The following is a 21,174-nucleotide window of genomic DNA, read 5'->3' as shown; positions in this document are numbered from 1 at the left end:
GTATTCACCACTCCTCAAATTTGTCACCATGTTGCCTGAAATTAAATTCTTATCCCTTTCTAAACTTTTGTCTTTTTTTAATTATTCTGGAGATTTCAGTGACCTCTCCTACGCTCTCCTTCCCTTTTACTTTATCCATACTCTTCCAATCTTTTGGACCCACACCCCTACTATTTAGTTTAAAGCCCTATTCACAGTCCTAGTTACGCGATTCGCTAGGACCCCGGTCCCAGCGTGGTTCAGGTGGAGCTCATTCCATCGGAACAGCTCCCTCCTTCCCCAATGTCCCACAAATTCAAACCCACTTCTCCCACACCCTGTACCAATTTGCACCTGGCTCAGGTAGCAATCCAGAGATTATTACCCTTTTGGTTCTGCTTTTTAATTTAGTCCCTAGCTGCTCAAATTCCCTCATCAGAACCACTTTCCTTGTTCTACCTATGTTGTTGGTACCAACATAGACCATGACAACTGGATCTTTCCCCTCCCACTCCAAATTCCTCTGCAGGTCAGATGAGACGTCCCAAACCCGGGCACCAGGCAGGTAACACAGCCTTTGGGACTTTTGATCCCTGTGACAGAGAATTGTGTTTATTCCCCTGACTACATTATTCCCAATTACAGCTATATTTCTCTTCTCTGCCCCCTCTTGAATGTCTCCCTGAACCATGTTGCTACAGTTGGGTTACTCATCCTTCCTACAGCCCTAACTTTCGTCTGCACAGGGAGCAGGAATCTCAGACCTGTTGGACAAGCTCAAGGGTTGAGGCTCCTGCAGCACGACTTCTTGGATCCCCCTACTGCCTCACTTGCAGTCACACCATTTTGTCCCTGAACACAGACCAAATTTGAAGCAGTTAATATAATGGTGTGACTGCCTCCTGAAACACAGTGCCCAGGCAAGGGATTTCTATAGTGCCTTATAACATCCCAAAGTGCTTATCAGCTAATGAAGGACTTTTTAAAGTAATGCAGCCAATCTATACATAGTAAGTTCCCACAAACAGCAGAGTGATACTAACCAAACTGTGTTGCTCTGATGTGGGTTGAGAGAGAAACCTTGGCCAGGACACTGGGTAAGAAGCCTCAGCAAGTTTATTGAATTGGCATCAAGGGATCTTTAGTGAGGAAGCAGAAAGTGGCTGAAGTGTAACAAACGTCTGTCCGTACTGTGTTTGTTCAGTACTGCACTGAAGTGTCAACCTATATTGCTTCAAATCACTGGAGTGGGCCTGGGAACCACAAACTTCTGCTTTAGAGGCAATTAGAGTATATAGTTATAATCCAGTCCCAATTTTGGTTGTACTTTAATCTTACTTTTGCAAATCGATTGTGTTTACGAGCAGTCTGCTTCAGTGTCTGATAATTGTTAGGGAGGTCATGAAATCAATTTCAAGAGTTTTATGTGGCAGGACTAGGTAGAGTGAAAGCTCTGCAACCAATTTGACAGTAGGAATGTAGTGGAGCTGGTTGAATGATGGATCCAAATATTATTAGTATATATATGGAGGACTGTCATCTGAGATGTGACCAATAAGTAATACACAGAAGAAAAGATCTTTTCCTCTATGTAAATGAAACTGAAATCAATAAAATTCCATTTCAATTCATGAAGAAGGAAAATAATTTGAGATGTGCCTCATGGTCTACTAGTGACATATTGCTCAAAGCTGTTATTTTAATTCTTGATTGCTATGTAATTCTTCCATTTTGAGGAGAGAAAGAAATTGTACAGGTGATTCCCCACCACCACCCCCTGGCATTACGGCAGTTCAACCAATGGAAATTCACTCTTACAGAATTCACAAATCACCAGAAAAAAATCTGGATTACAGAATAAAAATTCATTCTTATGAAATTTATGTGTGTGTGGGGGAGGTTAAATAAACACTTCTTCCAACTTGCATTTGTTAAATCATGCTCAGATGACGTGGCTTCGCGTTACAGAAGATTGCAATATGGACTGTTTTTTAGGAATGCAACCTTCTTTTAAGTGGGGGGGGGGGGGGGGTCACCTGTATTATATTCCTTTCTGCAAACAAAATCCCTTCACATTGGTCATAAGTACTGAAGTGTGTTTATGATCAGCTTCGCAAGCTCAAAATACTTGGTTTTGCAATGTGATCGAGAAAAACAAAGTACGTGTGTTGTAGAAGCATTAAACTTTGCTCTTCATTGTCCAGTATTACTCTTTTCTTGGTTGGTACACTTCCTCATTGTGGATTGCTTCATCCCTTGACATTGGGGAGCAGAGAGAAATCTCTAGCAGACCATACATTCTCTCATGCCTGAGCACCATATACAGTTATCAACGAGAAATTTATGGCCTTGAAATGTCAGATTCTTCACTGACATATGTTAGGGGTCTAACATTATTGGTCAAAAATATATAGATTTTTCCTTCTTCATATTGCTGCAAATAAATACTGATTATTACTGAACTAATTGATTCTTGGTTACAGTAATTTCTTAATAAGTAACAATTCATCTAGGAATTGTCATCTGTATGCTCTGCCTACTAAGTTAATTAAATAGATTTTTTTTGTATGTTTTTTAAAAAGTTTTATTCTGCCTAAAATTGCTGTTTCTCAACAGGTGTTAGGAGATGGCTTCTGAGGATATTTCTCAGCTGGTGGACTCTCTTGCCAAGACTCAAGTGAGCAGAGGAGAGCTGAGTTTCGAAGATGATGCCCGAAAGCTCGACACAGCTGAAGCAGGTACATGAAATTTAAAGAATCCTTTGGGGAATGAAGTGGTATGAGGTGAAATATCAAAAGATGATGAGAGAGAAAAATGGCTAAAACCATAATGTGATTAAAGTTGAACTTCTTAATGTGATTTAAACCATTTGAAATAACATAAAACTCTGACAGAAACTAGAAGTTGTAATAAGATCAAAAACATGAGGACAAGTTAATGTAATCAAAGCACAAGGACAAGAACAACCTCTCGCTCAGCATCAGCAAAACTGAAGAGCTGATTGCTGACTTCAGGAAGGGGAAGGAGGGCGAACATGTGCCAGTCTACATTGGGGGATCAGCAGTGGAGACAGGCAGCAGCTTTAAATTCCTGGGCATTAACATATGGGATGACTGGTCCTGGGCCCAGCACATAGATGCAATCATAAGGAAGGTGTGCCAGCGTCTTTACTTTCTTAGGAGGTTAAAGAGGTTCAGCTTGTCACCAAACACTCTAACGAACTTCTACAGATGTACTGTTGAAAGTATCCTGACTGGTTGCATCATGGTCTGGTACGGCAATTCGAATGTGCAGGAATGTGAGAAGCTGTAAAGGGTAGTGGATTCTGCCCAACACTTCACAGGCACATCCCTCCCCACCACTGGTAGTATCTACAGGAGGTGCTGCTTCAAAAAGGCAACATCCATCATCAAAGATCCGTGCCATCTTGCAGCTACCATCGGGGAGGAGGTTCAAAAGCCTGAAGTCCTACACACCAGGTTCAAGAACAGCACCAACCGGCAAAACCCTAATCACTGCAGTTTAGCAATACTAGGGCCACTTTGATCACTTTGCACTAAAATGGATTGTTTTTTTTGTTCTAATTGTGTTCTCTTTCTTGTAAAAATTGTGCATAATTTGTGTTTTCTTGTGAATGCTGCTCATGTGATGCTGCTGCAAGTAAGTTTTTCATTGCACCTGTGCATACATGTACTTGTACATATGACAATAAACTCGACTTTGACAAGCTGAGGGAAATACTGCTGTTTGTTAACACCACTGATAACATTGTTTCAAAGACTCTCTTATCTAGCATTGAAATGCACTTATGTTACAAGATACGTATAAAAGTTTAACACTGCAAACGGGGGAGCAGATCAATTACAATCTATCCCAATTATCATTGTGTAGCACTAATAAAACACATTTTCTACCATTTTCAATTGTCACAGTATCCTTTTCTTTAACAATGATGATGCATTTGGATGCAAGTTGGGAGAGAATGAGGGAGTTGCCTTGTGAGGAAAGATTGAGCAGAACAGATCTATGCTGTCTGGAGATGAAAAGAATGATCGCTGATCTCAATTAAACATAACAGTCTGATGGTCCTTGACAGGCTAGCTGTTGTCAGGATGTTTCTTCTGAGAGGGAAGTTTAGAGTTAGTATTAGGATAACGGGTCATCCATTGAGGATAATAAGAGGAGGAATTTCTTTCCTGAGGGATGTGAATCTTTGTAATTCTTTACCCTGGTAAATCGCAAATGACAAGTCAGAATCAGGTTTATCATCACTGTCTTATATGACGTGAAATTTGTTTTGTGGCAGCAGTACAGTGCAAAGACATAAAAAAAGCTATAAATTACAAAAAAATAGTGCAAAAAAAAAGGAATAATGAGGTAGTGTTCATGGACCATTGGGAAAAAGCTGCTCCTGAATCATTGAGTGTGGGTCTTGAGGCTCATGTACCAAGAAGAGGGCACATCCTGGCTGGTGAGGGTCCTTAGTGATGGATGCTGCCTTATTGAGGTACTGTCTCTTGAAGATGTCATTGATGGTGGGGAGAGTTGTGGCTGTGATAGAGCTGGCTGAGTCTACAACTCTGCAGCTTCTTGCAATCCTGTGTAATGGAGCCTCCATACCAGGCTGTGATGCACCCAGTCAGAATGCTCTCCATTGTACATCCAAAGAAATTTGAGAGAGTCTTTGGTGATGTACAAATCTTCTCAAACTCCTAAGTAGAGCCGCTGTTTAATTTTCCCCACCATTAACCAGACTGAAAAACTGCTGAATGGAAACAAGATCCATATGAAACTTTATGGAGACCTGGATGGAGGGGTTGGTTGAGGGCAAAATTACTTTTTTTTAATCCATTCCAGCTCTAGATATTATTTGACAGTTTCATACATATGATTTTTTTTAAAACAACTCATCTAACTCTTGGGATAAAGTTGCAGCAACAAGCATAATCTTAAAAATTGTTAAATTTGTTGCTGGAAATGAGAGCTATTGGGATCATAATGGCACATTTCACAAAGTCTTTGCAGAGTACTGTGTTGATACATTATTAGCCTGTGACAAGAAAATATCTGCATACTAACCAGACTGTCACCAAATGAAATGTTTTAGAAATCTTCAAGTGACTTGTACATGTGTTTTGTAGGTACCAATCAAATGGGTGTAAATGGAAATAATGTAGGTGTGCAGGCCTCCACCCAGCAGTCCAGTTTATTGCACGATGCTATGTTGCTGCCATCCATGACTTCATCAAAGTAAGTCTAAGATTCACTTTTACTCTTCATTGAAGTGTTTCATATATTTCCACTGCAGACCTTTTAGTGTGAACATACAAAATCTATTTTATTTGCCAGTATTGTCCTCGCAGCTAAGAGTCGCATTGCCCAATATGCCCATGACCAACCTCATGAGTTCTGTCGTCAGAGGCATCCTGTGTGGCTGATCCATGGAATGAAATGTTATTAGAATGTGTGGTCATACCTATACCCTCTTGATTGAGAATGATTTCAAATCTGTAATGGGGGACAACTTAAAAAGTGTATGCTTTTCACTCTTAGCTATTCCAACATATGTATTACTCATGTCAACTTTTGATATTTTCAGCCAAATGTCAACTGATGGCACAGGTGTTAGCAATCTAAATGTGGTGCCAACAGCAACACCCCCCTTGAGCAGTGGCGTTTGGAAATCATGGCATGAAGATGTCACTCAGGACCTTCGCAATCATCTTGTGCACAAGTTGTAAGTGAGATAATTTATTCATGACAAAGGTTAATTGCCTTGTAGATGAGCATATGAGGCAGTTGAATTCCATTTGTCATTGCAAGCAATTGTTACATACTCACATAAAATGACTGTACACGTGGATGACACATAAATCTTATGCAAACTACTTTTCTCAACATCCTTATAACCTTGGTTGCTCCTTCAAGTTTGTACCTGTCCCTTTCTGTTGACTTATTGTTTTGATTCCAGTGCAGCATTCAAATCTTACTTTTCCAGGCTACATAATGGTATTGGGCAAGATTTTGCAGTCAGTAGCAAACTTGCATTTTTCCTCAAAATACAAACTTAACTGAAGGGATCCTCCCAGCAGGAATGGGAAAGCTGAAGGGATTATTCACATTCAGGTCTTGTGTGCCAAAGGGCTCAGGGATGTAAAAGATGCATTGAGTGGTATGGCCTAAACTAGCCCTAATAAAAGACTGACAGGCCAAACTTAACATCGGCAGTCAAGGATAAAATGTTTTGAATGTTTCAGGGGCATTAAAATCTATTTTTAAAATTTAGACCTACGTAAAGCTTAAAATACTTATTACACCAGAAACTACGAGGCAACTTTTAGCAAAAGTCAGAACAAAATAATTAGTGTTTCTTGCAGCTATTCTCCTCCATTCAAATCAAATGAGGAAGCATGTTCAGCACTGCCTTTGATCTGGGACAGGATCTTTTGCACACATTCCCACTCTGGTGGGAACCCACTACAACTCATCACTTCCAAACGCTATCTATAAATTCGCCGATGACACCACTGTTGTTGGTAGAATCTCAGATGGCAATGAGTCGGTGTACAGGAGTGAGAGATCAGCTGGTTAACTGGTGTCACAACCTCCTCCTCTCCCCCCCCCCAATCGAGGACATCTTCTTGAGGCAGTGCCTCAGGAAGGTGGTAGCCATCATTAAGGGCCCTCACCATCTGGGACATGCACTCTTCACGTTACTACCAGGAGGTAGAGCCTGAAGGCCTGCACTCAACACTTCAGGAACAGCTTCTTCCCCTCTGCCATCAGAATTCTGAATGGTTCACGAACCCATGAACACCACCTTGTTATTCTTTTGCACTATTTTTGTAACTTATAGTCATTTCTATGTCTTTGTGTTGTATTGTACTGCTGCCAGAAAACAACAAATTTCACGACATATTTAATTAAGATCTCTTTATTAGTCACATGTACATCGAAACACACAGTGAAATACATTTTTTGCGTAGAGTGTTCTGATTGATAATAAACCCGATTCTGATTCAATGAATTTTTGCTTTGCAGCACAGTCTTCTCCCCATTGGTGAATCATTGACACCATTTCCAAGTTTCCACATTCATATGCATTGATATCCCAAAGTTGCTGTCAATTACATGGAGTAATGACTCACTGTACCTCAAAGTCTGGTCCAGTTTTTTATTATTGGAAATGTGTTATTTTAGATTGCTTGAGCAGTGGGTGGAATATATGCAGTTGGAAATGTAGTACAATGAGGAATAAATTATTGAACTTTTGGAAGACGTAATAAAAGGAACATAACAGATTAATGTAGAAAAGTGTTACCTTTTCAGAAGAACAACAGGCAAAGTAAATCTGTGGGTAGGTCAAATTGAAAAGCCTGTTTAAGATTTTTACTTTTATTAATAGAGGTGTAGAAAGAAAAGTATGGAAGGTCAATGCTAGTTTGGTCTCAGTTGAGAACGCCACACTATAGAAAGCATCTCAAGGCCTCAAAGAGACCAGCAAAGAGATGACTCAAATCATAGCTGGTCTAAGGATCTGCAGTTTTGTGAAGATTGTGAAGCCTGTTTTTTTATCTTTGATTAGAGAAGGGTTATAGGAGATTTGATAAAGATATTCAAATTCATAAATGGTACTAATCGTGTAAGGAGGAACTGTTCCTGCGGGTAGATGAAGCAGTAACCAGAGGTTACAAATTTGAGATTCTTAGCAAAAGAACCAGATGCAACATGAAGGAAAATAACTTTTCCACAGTGAGGAAGTCTGAAAAGTTGATGACAGCAGATTCATTAACTATTTTCAAAAGAAAACTATTGAATAAATATTGGAAAGGAAAAGATTTACAAGGCTATGGGGAGAGAGCAGAGAGAAGGAACTAATGGGATCAGCAAGAGGCAAAATTGTTTCTATGTATGGCTTAATTGTAGAGAGCAACAAACACTTATGGGGTAGTGGAGAATACTTCAGTAACTACATTTCCTTAAGATTTATTTCTGTTGTAGGATATTTGCAGAGCATGGCTACCTCCATTGTGCTTGGTTTTATTGTTCTAAGTACATTGTGAATAATGCTTTCTGTATGTAAAATGACTGTTCTGAGTACAATGCAGTGTCACTTGGGTAAATTTATCTGACAAAACTAAATTTTAAGTCAGTGCTTAAGTTTACAATTCTGTTTTTTTTTAAGGAATCTGCTGTTTAAATTAAAATGTAATGCTGCCTTCCTATTTGTTTAATGTCCACTTTAAAAATGTTTGCCAATTGTGCACCTGAGGCACATGATTAAGGGAAATCGTTATTTCCCTTAATGCAGAGTTCAAGCCATATTCCCAACACCTGATCCAGCAGCATTAAAGGACAGACGAATGGAAAACCTGGTGGCTTATGCAAGAAAAGTTGAAGGTGATATGTATGAGTCTGCCAACAGCAGGGTAAGTTATAATTTAATGTTTCTGTAGAAATAATTTAATCTTGGTTTAGTGGAAAACCTGGGGATGGTTCTTTCTGGCATGTGATGTTAAATCGTTAAGCGTGCATGCTGTGAACTGTTTGAGAAGTGAACTGCGCTGAATGCTAAATATAGCTGAAATAACACAGCATTGTCAAGTGAATAGAACCCATTACAACCATTTCTGTATTCTATCCAAATATGTAGAGACAAACTAATAACAGGAATGGGGAGTAGACCATTTAGCCCTTTGAGCCTATTCCAGCATTCATTGAGGTCATGGCTAGTCTGAGACTTATCTCCATATATCCCTTAAATCTTGGTTAACAAAAATTCCTCAACCAATATTTAAAATCAGCATTTGACCTAATGTCAGTTGGCAATTGTGGAAGAGTTCAAAACATCAACCACCTTTTAAAGATAGAACTATTTTCTGCCCGTGCCCACCTCCAAGAAAGTGGTTTGGTGCTATCAGACCTCTTAATACCTAGAAAACTTTGAAGTCACCCTTGACCTAAATTCCAAGAATTATGACCCTAATTTGTAAAATCTCTCCACTGGAGAGCCCAGTTATCATTGTGGTAAATCTACCCTGCACTCCCTCCAAGTGCAATTTATCCATCCTGAGGTGAGGTATGTGAACTGCTCACAGTACTCTAGAGGTGGTTAAATCAAGGCTTTGCATGGCAATAGCTTACCTTGCCCTATATACTCCAGAGTATAGGCTAGCATTTATTCCAACCAAATGAAAGGATGCATACTCTAGTCAAACAAGCTGACAGCAATTCTAAGGTCATTTCTTTACAAAGTTAGAATGGCACTAGGCTGATATTATAACGGCTTATAGAATGAAAATAGAAAACACTGTCACTCTGAGTTGGGTTCGAATGTACTCTGGTAGCATGCAAGGAAGCCACAAATTTACACCAACTCTCTTTTGGAACGTTTAGGTTCATTCCTTTTTCTGACCTTGCTGATTTTTGTTTATAGCCAACAGTGTCTTGTCATCCTTTTATAAAAATAAAATCAATTTCTTTTTGTAAATTCAGGCTGAGTACTATCATCTGCTGGCTGAGAAGATCTACAAGATTCAGAAAGAACTTGAGGAAAAGCACTGCACTAGGCTTCAGAAATAGGGTGTGATGCCAAACCAAAGTGGTCTATTATCTACAGGAGGAGCCTAGCCACCCCACCCCTCCAGCATGACATAGCTGCTGTCTGGTCTCCTTCCAAGTAAGAAGCCAGGACTTTGTTGCATTTTTGTAAAGTTTGTTGAATTGTGAACTAAAGGAACCCCTTTTTGTTCACATTTGTCAGTACCTGAAGGACTCCCAACATCGATTATTTTCTCCCCCCAGTATTGTAACTTGCCCATAACTAGAGAATGGTGCTTTTTTTTTGGCTGATTTAATGGATGATAATTTTCAGTCATTGAGCCAGAAAATATGTCATTGAAGTGACTAGTTCATTTTAATAATTCACAAACTGATCCAAATTATTAAAATATTTTTGCTTCTTGTAGACATTAGACAACCTGACGTTAAGCGTACTGGTGGTTAATTTCTGAATAGTTAGCTTTATTTGCTGGTGTCAGATGTTGGTACACATTATAATACCCTGGAATTAAAAAAAAGCATTGTCAGGTGATTCCAGCTGTAAACTGAGCTTGTTTGAGTGCCAGGTAAGAACTGGTCACACTCTACATGCAATTGCGCCACAGTTGAATGTTCAGGCAGCATTCAGCATGGATTCACATACTGGAGAATTATGACTTCAGTGCTGTGGAACGCTACTGTATTTTATTAACTAGGTGAGGAAAGGATTTTTTTAATATAAGTAATGAAAATGCTGGTAATGTACTTATTACTTAGCATCTGTAAAGAGAAAAGGTACATATTGCATGAATGGTCTGGGCCCTTAATCAGAAAATGGGTCAAAATATGAAAAAGAATTGAACTCATCAACCTAGTGATATATTCTTATTTTTGTATCCATTCAGTCGTATGTAAAGAAATTTTGTATCATCTCTTGGGATTCATGTGTAACTTTTAATATTAAATGGTAGCACCAGTAATTTAGTATGTGGCCTGGGAACTGTACTCTTAATTAGCAGTATTTTTAATTGAAGTGAAGGTCACATTTGCACTGGATTAGAAAAGGCACTGAACAAGCTAGTGAATGTTTTTCTTGCACAACATATGTTTGCTGCTTCTTTTGAGTGATAACTTGCACTGTTAGTGTTCTCTCAGTGTTGGCAGCTTTCCAAAACTGCAACCAAATGTGGCCTTTAACTGCCTAGTTTCAGTGTTGGCAAAATATTTGGCCATGTGATGAGGCTATTTCTGCCAAGCTTCACTTTGCCTTTATTTAAAATGCGTTATGCATGTGCATGTCTTCAAATGGAAACTAGTTATATCTCGTCCTGTGTTCTACAGAGGAAGATAGATTGGAGGCACTCTTAAGTGAGCCAAAAGAATAAACATTAATACTCAGATGCTATGGGGGTTAGGCAGACTGTAGTCCTGCTTGGCAGATGGCTGTCACTGGAAGGAGAAGCCAGCCATGGGTGTTGGATAATGCATCTCTACAATGTTAAAAACATGTTCTGCAGTCCTACCCTTTATAGATTTGTGCACTTCTGATTATAATTCTAAAGATTAATACAGTTTTGAAATAGTCCCTTTTGGTTTAGAGGTTTTCATATATGCTGTACCCAGGATTATAAAGCACAAACAGTGAAAAAGCAAAGGAACACATTCATAGTTGAAATGTGACAATAGTGCATTACCACCCTCCCCCACCCCTTTGGCAGGAAAAGTGACTTGCTTTTGCATTATTCTGGCATTTTACCACATTTCCTTTACACCTAATCCTGTTGCATTTCAGATGTGCCACTTTTTGACCCAACCCCTAATGCAGCCAAATGTGCCAAGTCAGATCATGATAGGGATGCAGACCCCAAGTGGTAAAATACAACTTTCAAAATATATTTAGTGTAGAATTGTGATCGGTATAAATGAATTACACTGTACATTTTGTTTTAAATGATCACAAATATTTTCAAAACGTTCAGCCTCTCTTCAATAATGTACTCATCGGTTATATTGACCTGTTTTATTGTAGTTCCTCATATGTGGTTAAAAGACAATTGCCTGATTTGTGAGTGTGCAGATGAATAGTCTGGTTTATGAATGAATTATGGAGTTACCAATGATGGCCGTACCATTTTAATTAAGGTTCTTAAGATGGTTCATTGGCATTGATCTTCTGTGCTCTGATCAGTTCTCTAATCTGTGCTCTGATCAGTTCTCTAATCTGTGCTATGAGTCTCTCAAGAGTCAGTTGGGGTTCAGAACAATAGATTGAAGGAAATAACCATCTAATACTGAAGAGGCTAAGTTTCAGTGAATAGCAAGTAGTACACACTATAAACTGAGGCCCCAAAAAGTACTTAAAGTGGCTACGTTTTGTTGCTCTGATCTATCGATCCAGTAAGCCTCCATAGCAGCATTTTCCTATATTAATACAATTTTTCCCATTAGTTCAAGTGGAGATTCAACTGAAGTATTTGCATATTAATGTATTACATGGCTGCATTGAAGCTTAATATTTACTTTGGTAAATTGTCCTGGGATATTTACTACCAATCTCTACTTTGGCCTGAGGCAGCACCATTATGTGAAATCACTTGTTGACCAAAGTAGAAAAATGGCTAGTTCAGTTCTTTGAGGCATTAATAAAGATGTTATTGGCAAAATGGACATTATTCTAGACATTTTCTGATGCAAGCCACAAATTGCCAGATTTATTGAATTCATTTTCATAATTTTGAACTTTGATCTCCTGAATTGTTAGAAAAATTGTAGTAATACAGATTTCATAGTTTTAAGCTAAGACTCTAACACTGAAGTGAAATACTGATGGTTGCTGGATGGTAATGGCAATAGAAATTTGAAGAGCGTCAAACAAAAAAAATGCCAGCCTTCAAGATCATGGTTCACCTTGTAGCACGTCCACATTTCTCACCTTATCTTTGTACCGCCTATTACTCCAAAAAAATCTCAGTTTCAGCTTTGAATATACTCAGTAGTTAATATCCTCTCAAGTGAATCTGAAGCATCTCAATCTTATCTTGGTCCTAAATGGCTAAAGCTCTATGGCTGTGGACCCACGTTCTAAACTTTCCTGTTGGAGGAATCACATTTTTAACCTTCTCTCTGCCATCCTCTTAAAATTTTAGTTTCAGAAGATCATCCTCAATTCTTCAAAAAAAAGTAGTGACTGCAGGTCCATACTATTCAATTTCTCCTCACAGGAGAACCATCTCATTTCAATCTCGTGAATTAATCAAATGAATTTACTCTGTACCGACACAGAGACTTCTTTACTTCTGTATTCCAAACGCCGTGCAATTAAACTCAGCTAACCATTTGACATCTAAAACCTGTTATTGTAACTTCATCCACACTTTCTCAATTCTTCCTAAATTACTGACTATTTTGGTTTCTCACCATTTCGTGAAAAACTGTTCATCTATTCCTCTAACCTATAATTTACACATTTCCTATATTACAAAAATCACTTCACCCATATGCACCTTGCTAAGTTAACCTGTAACCACTCAAACAAATTATCTACTTTTAAAACCCAAATTTATTCTTTTGTGACCTGCAGACCCAACGATACTGGATACTCTCTCAACCTCAGCACTCTGCTCATTTGATCCAAAATTCTGTCATTGGTACCTTCATGCTCCCCAATACCTTATTTGTATTCAAACCCTTTCAATGATCTCACCACAGTGCAACTTCTTCCACTCCTACAATCTGCACTGAAGTCTACATTGATCTGACTCAGGATCTTGGGCACTCAGATCCCCCTCAGCCTCACTACCACCAGTTGATCTACTAAGTGTGTAAAGTCAACTTTTCTTTAACAAGCTAACTTACATAGTTTGATTTGCCTCTATGTATTGGCTAGGGCCATTTTCCCCACATCAAAAAGTATCAGATTCTCATCTACAGAATTGGGATGATAGTTGGTGGTTTGGTTACTTCAATAGTGGAATTGCTCATACACTGAAAATGAATGCCCTAGAACAGAGTGTGGAAAACATGAACATTACCCCTTTGTAATACTCTACATCATCACTGCCTTTTAAATGTTAACAGTTTTTAGACGTGTTTTTGTTATGCAAGGCACTATTTGCTTTATCTCACATGGAACAGTAGCCTAGTGATTAAATCACTGCATGAGTAATCTAGAAGCCTGAACTAATTATTCAAGAAATGAGTTCAAATCCCAAAAGATACAAATTTCAATTCAGTTAATTCAAGAGATATGGATTTCTTTTCAAGAACAGCTAGCGTCAGTAATGTTCACCATGAAATGACTGGATTGCTGTAGAAACAATTATTTACATCTTTTTGGGAAGGAAATCTACTGCTTTTACCTGGGCAACTCAAAATCCAGATCAATGGACAATCCACATTCCATAAAGCAATCAAAAAAGCTCTTAACTCATGCTTCAGTACTCTCTAATTTTATTCAATGACAGGCAAGAAATTATTTGATTATCAATACAAAAAAATTCTTCAGATGTTACTTTACAAAATATAGAATCACAGGCTCCAACATTTAAGCAATTGGTATCAGACCAAATTGGCAATCTTTTCTGTGAATAGATATCAATTAGCAAATAACTTTGATAGAATGACATTTAATAGTCATCTTCCTGCAGGATAACAGTCAAAAGAATGGAAATTCTCATTGATGTTTTCTCCCTTCCTATGACTGTAAAAGAGAATGTTTGATAGCTAGTGAGGAAAAATTACAAGTCTCAGCACAACAGTGTTAGAATCAGACAGCCAAATTTGACAACTGTTCCAAAGTAACAAGCCTTCATCACTCTCTGATTGCCAGCAGTAGCATCACCACACATCATTCAGGTTTCCAAAGTTGCTTGACCTGCTAAGTATTTCCATCACTTACCATATTTTATACAAAGGACAATGTATGCTCTCTGTACTTTGCTCATTCCTGCAAGCTTATAGTGTAGGGCATTTAGAGACTGGAAATAGATTACTAGTGCACAAGAACTATTAAATGCAACTCTCCTACTTTTATTGCTATAACTTTTCTAAAAATGTACAAGTTGTAACTGTTTGCTTTAAAAAAAACTTATTTTTCTGTAGTACATTTACAATGACTACAAAACAAATGTGTTGAAATATGCTTTCAATTTACACACATGGTCCAGCAAGCAGCAAATGTGAGGATTAATCAGCTATTATTTTGTCACTGTCACTCAAGGTTAAGTGTTTCTCAGAAGAACTCTCCACACTTAGAATTGTGTCATGGGATTTGTTATTAAACATACAACACATATAGCCTTGGTTTAAAAAAACATGCAAAATGATTTTCATATTGGAAAAAGTGGAAACAGGAGAGATTTAGGGAGAAACATTTAAAGTGTGGCACCAGGCAACTGAACTTTTAAACAGGTACAAGGTACTTTTCAGGAGGAGCCGAAGTTTCTGGAAGGATGGCTAAAACATATTTGAATCCAAAGATGGCAAAGTAACATTCTAAACAGAGGTGATAAAGTGGACTACAAACATAATACAGAATCATGACAGGAGGAAGCCATCTTTTTAGCCACCACACCCATGCTGGCTCCTTGGTACAGCTTTTTCATAAGTTCTAATCTCCCTTCCCCACCGCTAAGTACCCTTTAAGATGTTGAAAATACTTAGATCTGTCCTGTCTGAGCATGTGGACATGTTATGTTTTTGTGTGAAATGTGAAGACCCATAAATCAACCTCAAAAATACTCTTGATTCATTTTAATCAAATCGCTTCCACTAGTTTTACATTGACAGATTTCTGTATTTTACTCTATTTTTCCGTAGCTCAAGAACTTTCTGCAGGCATAACTTCCTCTCAAAAGGGCAAAATCTCCAACAGTACTATTCACATAGCTACTAAAGAACAACATTATTCAAATATAAGTAATCCTATGGAGATTTTCATAATACAGGTACCAAATCTTTACAAAGTAACAAACAGAATGATTTCCATGAAGCTTTTATTGTGATAAGTGACTGGGACACTAGACACTCAGCTGCTCAAGTCATTCTCAATAATTATCTTAACTCGGTCATGTCTTAATGCACTTGCTGACAAAGAAGATGAATCAATCTCAATTATCTCCAGTCTTTCTTGAGTACAGAAACAGGCATAGGCCAATGAACCCCTCAAGCCCATTCTGCCATTGAGCTCATAGCTGTTTTTTGACCAAAACTCCACAAACCCCTATTTTCCCATGGACTCAACCAGAGGAAACTATCAGTTTCCTTTTATCTTGAATACTTTAATCAAACACCTTTCACCTTATTTTGCATAACTACTCTTCTAATTTAAAACTTGAGTCCAGATACCATTCTAGTATCTCTTCTGTTGCACACACTCCAAGGCTGGTGCACAGAATTACAGTCTTCCAATTTTGGTCTAACTACAACTTTGAACAGGTTTAACATGATTTCTACTATGCAGGTCAAGCAGCATCTGTGGAAGGAGAAACACTGAACACTCAGAGCCCAGGACCATCATCAGAGGTCCAGCAGATTTCCAGCATCTACAGTTTTTGACGGCCTTATCTCACATTCTATTCCTCTTGCTACAAAAGGCTAGCATTACACATACCTTTTTGTGTATTTTATGTCCTTGTCCAAAGATACTTAGGCTCCATATGCACTGATTATCTTTGGACCTCCACTCCAATCTGTTCTTTCTTGGCCCAAAGTGGATCACCTCACGTCCCTTCATTGAAATCCTTTTTGCCACATTTTTGTCCATCAACATAACCTAGTACTATTTCTGCAATTTCACACTTTTTAAACACTTATGACATTATATATTTGCACACGCAACAAATACAGGATTCACTATCCCATCATCTAACTCAAGCAGATAATAAAGGCAGTGAATAGCTTAGGTTCAAAACTGGCCCCTGTAGGGCACCCCTCATCACATCTCCAATTTGAAAACCCGCTCCCACCATTCCAATTTCCTAACCAGGTAAATAATTTGGTGTTAATTCACTGAGCAAATTTAACTAGGTCTCGAGTAAGAAACTTTATCAATTACCTTCTAGAAATAGTATCCATAAATATCTGAGTTCACTACTTTGGTCCCAGTTGTGGCACATTTTTGAAAGGTTAGTGCAAACTCAGACCTTTAAAAAATTCAAATCATGTCCATTTGCACATCCTATCCTTCAAATCCATAACTGCTTTCAGTTCAGCTGAAAATTTTATGATTCGTAAACAGAGACCAGCAATTTCTTACAGGACAGCTGTTAGAGAAACTAAACTATAACTTCCTGGTTTCCTTCTGTCAACATTAGAGATTAAAGTCAATTCCTCAATTTACAGGAAGGGTTACTAAACTGAGAGAATTTGATATTAGGGCAACTGAAAAGTTCTCTCACACTTCAAAACCCAGGGGATCAGAAACTTCTGACCCCAAAGGATGGCACTCTCTACTGGCACAATTTGAACACGATACATGCACGATAGGCTGAATGGCCTCATCCTTTGCTATAATACAAGTTTGTGACAGCTACCCAAAATTAGATTGATGTGTACTTTCCTTGGTTTATAATATTATTTTGATCCATTGCACCATTATGATCAGTGATTTATATCACTGCAATTTCTTTAGGTTTATATACACTATCTCCAGCTTTCATGGCATCCAAAATCCTCATAATTACATATTTCTTTCCAAAGAAAATTGTATTGATTTTGATATGCCTTGCAAGTTTCTTTTCATACTCACTTTCTATAATTTGTTACCATTTGCTGCTCTTCATATATTTCCCATGCACCAGAATCTATACTTTCACTCCGCACTACCTCTTACTTTTTTCTGATATCCATGACAAGTACAGTTCTTGCCCCTTGGGAGTAGAAAGTGGTTCAGTATCATGCTAATTTGACAGCTTCCTCCAATCCAGATATCTAACCCTTCAAAATTTGCTGGAGTTTGTCTTACCCTGTTGACAAGCCACTTATCCAAAATTTAGATTCTTAGCAATATGTGGTCTTACTTTTTCCAAAGACAACATTAAGCTCAATGTGATAGATTTGTATACACCATAAACAAAATTCTGCTGCATTAATACATCTAGTATGGCATATCCTTTACAAATCCATACTGTCTGTATCTATTCAGCTCAAAATTGAAAGATCAGCACACTCACTCATGAACAGAGCCTCGCAATTTCTCAATGACAAATGTTAGATGAACAATTTCCTCATTTCCCTCTGAAGACATTAGTGATTAATTTCTCAATCTAAAGAACTGTTTAATTGAGACAGGTTTTGGTTTCCCACTCCAAATACAAAACTTGTTACCTTCCCATCTTTGACTCAGACTGGAAAATTCTGCAGGTAAACAATAATTTTTGTTACATGCCTGTCTATTTCACATACAGCATCCAAGTAAACTAACTTCTTCTAGGCCTCTGGCAATGCTGTCACATCATTAAATTGCTGGGAAAGCCACAGTGACCCAGGGCAGCAGACTGCCCTGCTTCCACCCACCCCTCTGAATGACCCAGAGGGCAACCTCAGGTTCTCTGCCTGACTCAACTGACAGCATTCTTGCCTCTAAATCAGTCGGCACCCAGTTCAACCCCATTCCAAATACCTGAGCACAAATGTAACACTCTAGTGCATACCAACTGGCTGGAGTATTTACAGACATATTCAACCTCTCGCTTCTGAGGTTCCCATATTATACCAGTGCCCAAGAAGAGCACGGTGACCTGCCTCAATGACTACTGTACGGTAGCGCTTACATCAACCGTAATGAAGTGATTCGAGAGGTTGGTTATGGTGTGAATCAACTCTTGCCTCAGAGGTAACCTGGATCCACTTCAGTGATGACCCGTATCTGCTTCAGCTTACCTACCACCACAACAGGTCAACAGCAGATGTGATTTCTCTGGACCATCCGGAACTCATATGTCAGGCTGCTGTTCATCGACCACAGCTCAGCGTTCAACACAATCATCCCATCCAAACTCATCATCAAGCTTTAAGACCTGGAGCTCTATACCTCCCTCTGCAACTGGATACTTGACTTGCTCATCAGCAGACCTCAATGAAAATTGGTAACATCTTGCTGACCATCAACACAGGTGCACCCCAATACTGAGTGCTCAGCCCCCTGCTCTACTCTCCATACGTGACTGTGTGGCTAAGCACACCTCCAATGCCATATACAAATTCGCTGATGACACCACTGTTGTTGGATGAATCACAGGTGATGATGAGTCAGCTTATCAGAGTGAGATAGGACACCCCAGCTGAGTGCTGCAACAACAACCTTTCACTCAATGTTAAGAAAACTAAAGGACTGATTGTTGACTTCAGGAAGGGGAAGGAGGGCAAACATGCACCAGTCAATATTGGGGGGAAATTGGTGGTGGAGAGAGTCAGCGGCTTTAAATTCCTGGACGTTAAGATATCAGATGACCTATCCTGGGCCCAACACATAGATGCAATCACAAGGAAGGCGCACCAACATCTTTACCTTCTCAGAGGTTCAGCAGGTCACTGAACACCAACAAACTTCTGCAGATTTACTGTCAAAAGTGCCCTGACTGGTTGCATCATGGTCTGGTACAGCAATTTGAATGCACAGGAATGTAGGAAGCTGCAGAGAGTAGTGGACTCGACCCAATACATCACAGGCACATCCCTCCCCCCAACTGGTAGTATCTGCAGAAGGCAACATCCATCAAAGATCCCCACCATCCGGGCCATGCCAACTTCTCACAGCCACCATCGGGCAGGAGGTACAGAAGCCTGAAGTCCCACACCACCAGGTTCAAGAACAGCTACTTCCCTTCAACCATTCAGTTCTTGAACCAACCTGCAAAACCCTAATCACCACAGTTTAGCAACACTATGAACATTTTGATCACTTTGCATTGAAATACACCTTTTTTTGTTCTAATTGATCTTTCTTGTAAAAATTGTTAAATTGGTTAAGTTCATGCTTTTCTTGTGAATATTGCTTATATGATGCTATGTGCCTGTGATGCTGCAGCAATTAAGTCTTTCATTGAACCTGTACACACATGTACTTGTGCACATGACAATAAACTTGACTTTGACTACTAGACAGAAGCCCCACCTTCCAGATGAGGCACCAAACCGAGAGCCCCGTCGGATTACAGGGAACATCCTGATATTTGGGAGCACGTTGAACTCACTGAGGCGACAACCGGACACCGACCCCACACCCCCCCCCCCCCCCCAGTTCCCTCAGCAGCCAAACACCTCCCGACCTCCGTCCCGAATGCCCTCACACCGCGCCTCCTCAGCCCGCTCGTTGTTTATCACTGACCCAACACGTTGCTTCGATTAATAAATCGATTAAAACCCACATGTTACTCTCAAATCATCATTCATATTAATTCATCGAAAATTTCACTCAAATAAAAACGTAAATTAAATGAGCAAATAAAGTTTTAAAAAATTACCACAAACCGTTCGGATTTAAAGAAATTTAACAGCGCCCGCTCCACGCGCCTATTTTTTGACTTAATGGCGGTCAACGCTTTTCAAACCGGCATCTAGCAAGTTCCGCCGTTTTCTTCCTGCGCATGTGCAGAGGGCCGAGCATCATGGGAGTTGTAGTTCTTCCCAATGCGAAGCTCCCTCCGTTGAGGTCGGAGCGCTTACAATTCCCAGTGAACATTGCGCGAAGCGGTTTCCCCACCCTTTCCATCGCAGAGCGGGTGAGAGGATCTGGTGGGTAGAGGTGCTCGACCGCACCACCTGCAGGCGTCGGGGATTATTGCAGACAACGCGGGGACCCTGTCAAATGCTCTCCGCGTTACAAATTGCTAATAACCCACCAGACAGCAGCAAACTGGCTTCATTGGTAATTCCTCTACTATATTCCCCCATCAATATTTACCGAAGTGGGCAGATCAGGCAAAGCCAGCCACGAGTGGTTTATCTCAAAAATGGCACGTCTGACAGTGCTGCACTCCCTCCATGTTTCACTGATAGGTGAGATCAATTCCATCCTTCAACTCTTGAGTAGATGTGTTAGAATCCACAGTTACCTGATCCTGAGCCAAGGCTGATACTTTTATTTGCAAATGTAAGTAGTTTATTTACATAGCACCCTTTACTTTGTAGGACATCCTTAAGTATTTTGTAAAATGTAGTTAATATTTTATAGTCTTACTATAGAAACAAGATCTCACAAATATTAATAAAGTAACCAGCAAGTTAATGTATTTGGATGCATCAATCCAGAAGCATTTGCCAGACCTTTTACAAGGACGTTGCCAGGACCTGAGGGCCTCAGTTATGGAGAAAGGTTGAGCAGGTTGGGATTTTTTCATTGGAGCATTGGAGAATGGGGGCTGATCTTATAAAGGTGTAGAAAATCATGAGGGGCATAGATAGGGTCAATGTGCACAGTCTTTTTCACCCAGAGTTGGGGAATCAAGAATTAGAGTGCATGGGTTGAAGGTGAATGGGGAGAGATTCAAATGGGAACCTGAGGGGCAACTTTTTCACCCAGAGAGTGGTCAGTATATGGAATGATCTGCCAGAGGAAGGGGTTGAGGCAGGTACATTAACGTTTAAAAGGTACTTGGACAGGTACATGGATAGGAAAGGTTTAGAAGGATATCGTCCAAATGGGACTAGCTTGGA

General features: G+C 39.4%; 2 protein-coding genes across 3 annotated transcripts in view; one reads left to right on the top strand and one right to left on the bottom strand.

Annotated features, from left to right (window-relative positions):
- rangap1b (Ran GTPase activating protein 1b) overlaps positions 1-20,089 on the bottom strand; it is a 74,292-nt gene extending 54,203 nt beyond the window's left edge. The window contains exon 1 of one of the 2 annotated variants that reach the window (XM_052043160.1): positions 19,990-20,089. The gene's annotated coding sequence lies outside the window, so the exon portion shown is untranslated. Of the gene's footprint in view, positions 1-19,982 lie in introns of both variants that reach the window. The other variant, XM_052043161.1, reaches the window with a different exon arrangement.
- Positions 1-21,174, top strand: part of zc3h7bb (zinc finger CCCH-type containing 7Bb) — a 100,863-nt gene that overhangs the window by 2,458 nt on the left and 77,231 nt on the right.

This window comes from Pristis pectinata, chromosome 33 (assembly GCF_009764475.1).
Source record: "Pristis pectinata isolate sPriPec2 chromosome 33, sPriPec2.1.pri, whole genome shotgun sequence".
Taxonomy (NCBI): domain Eukaryota; kingdom Metazoa; phylum Chordata; class Chondrichthyes; order Rhinopristiformes; family Pristidae; genus Pristis; species Pristis pectinata.
This window is presented reverse-complemented; position numbering and strand designations above follow the sequence as displayed.